This window comes from Stegostoma tigrinum, unplaced genomic scaffold, assembly GCF_030684315.1.
Source record: "Stegostoma tigrinum isolate sSteTig4 unplaced genomic scaffold, sSteTig4.hap1 scaffold_216, whole genome shotgun sequence".
NCBI classification, from domain to species: Eukaryota; Metazoa; Chordata; class Chondrichthyes; order Orectolobiformes; family Stegostomatidae; genus Stegostoma; species Stegostoma tigrinum.
This window is the reverse complement of record NW_026728153.1, coordinates 163718-169717: the sequence shown is the minus strand read 5'-3', so window position 1 is coordinate 169717 and position 6000 is coordinate 163718. Positions and strand designations below refer to the sequence as shown.

The following is a 6000-nucleotide window of genomic DNA, read 5'->3' as shown; positions in this document are numbered from 1 at the left end:
AGACACTTAGAGCCATTCAGCCGCTAGGTGGAAACATTTCCGAGTTAATTGCCACCCTGCGCAGAGTGCACATACAAATCTGGATGACAAGCATGACCCCAAGTCAGACAGCATCATTAGCATTGCTTCCAGATTAAAAATAACCCAGGGAGAACAAGACACTGCCTTTCAGACAGGTGTGGAGATAATTCCCAAATAACTAGCTTGATCCCAGACCATAGATGGGATGTACAATTATGGATTGACCAGATAAGGAACCAGCCAGGGTGCTCAATGATAACTGGTTAACATGGCGGGGAAGGGAGTGGAAAAATAACGAGACGTGCTAATCGGAATTGAGCTGTATTTGTGTGTTAAGTATAATTGAAGGGGCGTAAGAAGTGGGAGAGGGCTGTGGTGGCGGGTGGAATGATTGATGGAAGCCGCATTTGCTTCTTGTCCAAGTTTAATTCACTTCCGGAGACGCCGGTATTATTTTCAAATTGGCGCTATTTGCAGCGTAAAATTGCAACCGCCAAATGTTATGCTGACTCCTGAGACAGCAGGTTGGCAACCCCCAGTGAAAAGGGACCAGGTACCAACGCTGCATCACCTTGCAGTTCTTAATCCAGGATGATAGAGAGTTTGGAACAGTCCCGGCCAAGTTGAAGTTACAGCATCCATTTCCATCAGTTAATATTGTGACGAGCATAATGTTTAAATGTGCAGTTTCACCTGTTCAATTCTTGTCTATCGACCAATAAATACAGATATTGCAATGGTGGGAAGGATGAGCGGGATGTTAGAAAGCAAAGCGGTGTTATTTTCAGAAAATGGTTACAAACCAGAGATTTTAAAAGGATTAGTTCCACCCCTTTCCCACCCCACCCCACCCCCAACACGCACTCTTTGGTAGGGGTTTCCTTTAAGAGCGCTTCCAGAAATAAACCTGCCTTGGCCCAGGATCTGTCCTATTTGGTATGAGAGGGATGTGATGATTTGGCTCCTGTACAATCTTCCTCCGCCATGCGGCAGGGTAGGAGCATTGAAAGCAGATCTCAGCTCTTGTGGAGAGAGAGAGAGAGAGAGAGAGCGTGAGGCAGCGGCTGCGAAACGCGATGGGGGTGAGGACGGACTGAAGAACCATGGCATCGCCGCTGTGTACTTAGTGCAGCCACCAGGCTCTCGGGGGAGGACAGCAAGGAGAATTTTGTGTTGTCCTTTTTATTTGCAATAATCCGGGGTGGGGAAGGGGAGAGAGAGCTGAGATAATGGGAACTGCAGATGCTGGAGAATTCCAAGATAATAAAATGTGAGGCTGGATGAACACAGCAGGCCAAGCAGCATCTCAGGAGCACAAAAGCTGACGTTTCGGGCCTAGACCCTTCATCAGAGAGGGGGATGGGGAGAGGGAACTGGAATAAACAGGGAGAGAGGGGGAGGCGGACCGAAGATGGAGAGTAAAGAAGATAGGTGGGGAGTTAGGGAGGGGATAGGTCAGTCCAGGGAAGACGGACAGGTCAAGGAGGTGGGATGAGGTTAGTAGGTCGATGGAGGTGCGGCTTGTCGGGGGGAGGAAGGGATGGGTGAGAGGAAGAACCGGTTAGGGAGGCAGAGACAGGTTGGACTGGTTTTGGGATGCAGTGGGTGGGGGGGAAGAGCTGGGCTGGTTGTGAGGTGCAGTGGGGGGAGGGGACGAACTGGGCTGGTTTCGGGATGCTAAATCTCCCCTTCCCCCACCGCATCCCTCAACCAGCCCAGTTCGTCCCCTCCCCCCACTGCACCACACAACCAGCCCAGCTCTTCCCCTCCACCCACTGCATCCCAAAACCAGTCCAACCTGTCTCTGCCTCCCTAACCTGTTCTTCCTCTCAGCCATCCCTTCCTCCCACCCCAAGCCGCACCCCCAGCTACCTACTAACCTCATCCCACCTCCTTGACCTGTCCGTCTTCCCTGGACTGACCTTTTCTCTCCTCTCCACCTTCGGTCCGCCTCCCCCTCTCTCCCTATTTATTCCAGTTCCCTCTCCCCGTCCCCCTCTCTGATGAAGGGTCTAGGCCCGAAACGTCAGCTTTTGTGCTCCTGAGATGCTGCTTGGCCTGCTGTGCTCATCCAGCCTCACATTTTATTATTTTAGGAGAGAGAGCTGTTTTGGTTTGTGATACAAGAGACGAGGCTGTCTATGCCTTTCACCCATCGGTAGCTCTCCTCCTGTCCCTGCCTCTGTGCACACACTCTGCCAGGCATAGTCTTCCTCCCTCTGTGTGTGTGTGTGTGTGTGTCTCTCTCTCGCTTCAGCTCCTAAAACCTAAGATGCATCGGATATAAAAACACGCACATAAACACACACACACACACACACACACACACACATCAACAAGCCATGGAGAAAGATCAGGAATTACTGCAAGCTGTCAAAACCGAAGATGTAGCTGCAATGCAGAAGCTGTTGCAAAGGCCGAAACAAGGCAAAGCGAGTGAGTACCCTTTACACACCGTTCCATTGGCTGATGTGAATGTGCCTGCGTTTTTTTGTGTGTGTGTGTTTTGCAAATGTCCTGTTATTGTGGAGTAGGAGGGGAGGGAGTTTGGTCTGTTGTTCAATATGGGCTCTCCTATCTTGACCGATGCTGTTAGTGACTCTTGATACAGTGCAATCGGTGGGAATGTAGCATTAGCCTGAATAGTGCGTTCTCTCTCCCTCAGACAGCTCTCCTGCATCCCTTAGCTTCACAAGCCGGCGCTTTCTGCTCCTAACAGCGCAGATTGGACGTTGAGGATAGATAAGGTCAATACTGGGAATCCTAGATTCCCTATCAACCGGGCAAGAGATTGCAGATGGTTTGTAGCGAATCCACGGTTGAGATACAACGCACAGAATCAGTTCGTATAAGGGGAAAGGTGGTTCTGGAGGTTTGCACTGTTCTGTTTCGGCAAAAAAAGTGCCCGACCAGAGAATATCAGGCCAGTGACTAAGATGGTTAAACAGCTAATTCTAGTGGAAAGCTGTCAAGAAGGTAATAGCTCAGAGTCTCGCTTCTGAGGAAGTGCAAACTGGAGATCTTGTTTGACCCACTCTGTGCAGGTTGTTGTTGCTGTGTTGCAAAGAGAGCCTAGAGACGTGAGGGGGGACTTGGATGTGACAAATGCAGTGACTCCACACCCGGGCAGTGGTTTGGCAACATGATTCGGACCCCGTTAGCTTGCAGCCCTCTGACGCTGTTCCCTTACTGCCGGATGCTCACTGGCTCGCACGCCCCAAACAACCGGGGCTATTTTAAATTTAACCCCTTGATTGATGGGCTGACAAGTGCCTGTTGATGACAAAGCAATAGATGCTGCAGATCTGGTAATTAGAAGCAGTTTTGCTGGGAGACGCTTTAATTGATAGATTTCAATTCTAAAATTAACCAGGATTAAACGGGGGAGACCTCGAGCTGGCTGATCTATGATGTAGTAATAACAGTATTTTCGGAAAGATTGTCTGAGACGCAGGAGTGATGTCTCTCCCAGCTATCCTGGCTGCCTGGAGGAGGAAAAGGCAACCCTTTCCGAACAAGGCACAGTGAGGATTTCTGAAACATTTATGTATCGCTTAACTGGAAACTTGATAATGTACGCCACAATGTGGGAGGGGGAATCTTATTCAGTTCTATATTTGCCTAAAGCTTCACTCCAGATATTTTGTTAAAAATAAAAGAATAATGGGATTTGAAGGGTACACTGCGAGTAAATCGTGGGAAAATGTTAATTTATTTTGATGTGACTTGCTCCTACATGAGTAAAACATATTGTGATTAAGGATGATGGAATAAACTAAAAGCATTATTTGCCAGGATGAGATTCTGTCATAGTCTGGAGATGCGCTGCTCTGCTATCCAGTTATGAAGAGCTGCTGTAGTTGTGTTCTACAAGACTCCAATTGTTGGATGCAGTGGAAGTCTTTCAGGAGAAGACACCATGTCCCTTTTAAAAATAGTTTCTTACTGATTTATCATGTCACACACAGTACTTTGATTTGTAATTTTCTGGCTTATTCTCTGGTGTTGAGAACCTTTGTGGGTTGACTCTCCCTTTGACCTCATGATCCCTGTTGAGTTTAGATTTTGAATGCGTGGCCTGTGCATTTGTTGGATTTCTCTCTATTGGTTCTCTAAGTTCACTGACTGAATGCAACACTGTATCAATGTTTACCAATAATGATCATATCTGTGATGATGATGCTATATTCCTTGGGACAGATAATGAAAATCTCCATGCTTCACAAAGTCTGTCTTCGTGTCTATTGGTGCTCCATAATTGGTGACCATGCCTTCAGCTGACAATGCCTTAAGCTCTGGAATTTCTTCCATAAACCTCACCACTCCTTTACCACCCCCCCCCCCCCCCCCCCCGACCATGTTCTCCTTTACATTATTGGTTATAAAATACCAGAGCGGTTACCTGTGTTGATATCGCTAGTGTCACGTTTGATTAGATCATTCCTCCTATGAAATATTGTGAGACATTTTACTTTTAGCAATGCAAGATGCATACATGCTGTTGTTATTAGACAATAAGTCAAGGTGGGAGGGTGCGGTATCATTGGGATTTAAATGGCTGGAGAGGCCTAACGCCAAATACCCAGCAGGTAGCTGTGTTGGGGCTGGGTTTGAGGGTGGGGTGGCAGATGGTGACTGTCTCTTCTAAATTAGCCCATGCTCCCATTAGAGGATCATATGTAATGCCTTGCTTATCACCAGTCTTCAAAATTCTGACAACACCCCAACTCCCCAACATATCCTCACTAGGGCCTACCAATTCTTCTCACTTGGTGAGCTGAATCTGGAACAATTGTCTAAGTCCCAAGTGCAATACCAGTAATGATCACGTCTTCTGGTGGTGCTGCTGGTACAGTGCTGGAATGCTGCCAATCTCTTACTGGCCTGAATCTCTCTGAGGCAGGACATCTTCATGTATAAGCAGAGCAATCAACCCATCAGATGGTTGCAGAGCTTGGCAGACTTCCCCACCTCTGTGCTTTTAGTCAAAGAGGTGGGGAACCCAGAGTCTTGTGTCATTCAGCCCTGAGGCAGTTGACCCTTACTTGCCTTCTGAAGTAGTATAGCAAATAGTTCATAAAAATGGGCAATAAAATGGTGACTTTGCCAGCATAATCCACATAATTAGAACTTTTCTTTATTAAATTGGGAACTCTGTGTGGTGTGTGCAATGCTAATGGAAGTACAGATCCTGGCTAAGCCCAGTGTTCTGTCTCCACCTCCCATGATAATACAAGGTACTGACTGATTGGTTTCTTGGCTGAGACTGTGGTCACTTAGTTGGCAGCCAAAAACACGAAGCAGTGTTTTTAGGAGAGGATGAGACAAAATATTTAGAGTGTCGAGAGGGTCCATAAAGTTTTGCAACTGAAGACATAAAAGCTGCTAGAGTTTAAAAATAACTTGGATCTGTATTTGAACTAACATTACTGTAGAGGGCCAAGAGCTGGAAAACAGGATTCAACTTGATAGTTTTAATTTGGCTGGCAAAGATGCGCTGGGCCAAATGCTCTCCTTCCATTGCTGCAAATTTCCACGATACTCCAAAATCATGTCAAAGATTTCTGAAGAAGGGTTTTGGCTTGAAACATCAGCCTTCCTGCTCCTCTGATGTTGCTTGGCCTGCTGTGTACATCCAGCTGTACACCTTGTTATCGCTATTGTAGAGCATCTATGTGTCCCACTGTTATTTTACTATCGTGCCAGATGTGTAGTACATGATTTCTCTGCAAGTTGGTATGACAAATTAAAATGATGAGACATTTTTATTCTCTTAATGATAAAACTCAAAATTCCAACTGCACCTATGTCAACTCCTGTGCTGTAACATGTCTTTACAGATTGAAAGGTGCATTTTATTTCAGTTGGGATGATTCTTGGATTTCTGCCAGACTTCAGCAGTTTGAGGTTTGCTGTGACAATTCCATGCCTTTTGACCTTCAACACAATCACAATGAAAATGACGTGGAAATTACAATA

General features: G+C 46.5%; 1 long non-coding RNA gene across 1 annotated transcript in view; it reads left to right on the top strand.

The window, feature by feature from the left end:
• Window positions 1–1796: 1796 nt before the first annotated feature.
• The window catches only part of LOC132207938 (uncharacterized), a 159343-nt gene continuing 155139 nt past the window's right edge, over window positions 1797–6000 (top strand). Inside the window, exon 1 of the long non-coding RNA XR_009444026.1 lies at window positions 1797–2457. This is a non-coding gene — a long non-coding RNA (uncharacterized LOC132207938). The remainder of the gene's footprint in view (window positions 2458–6000) is intronic.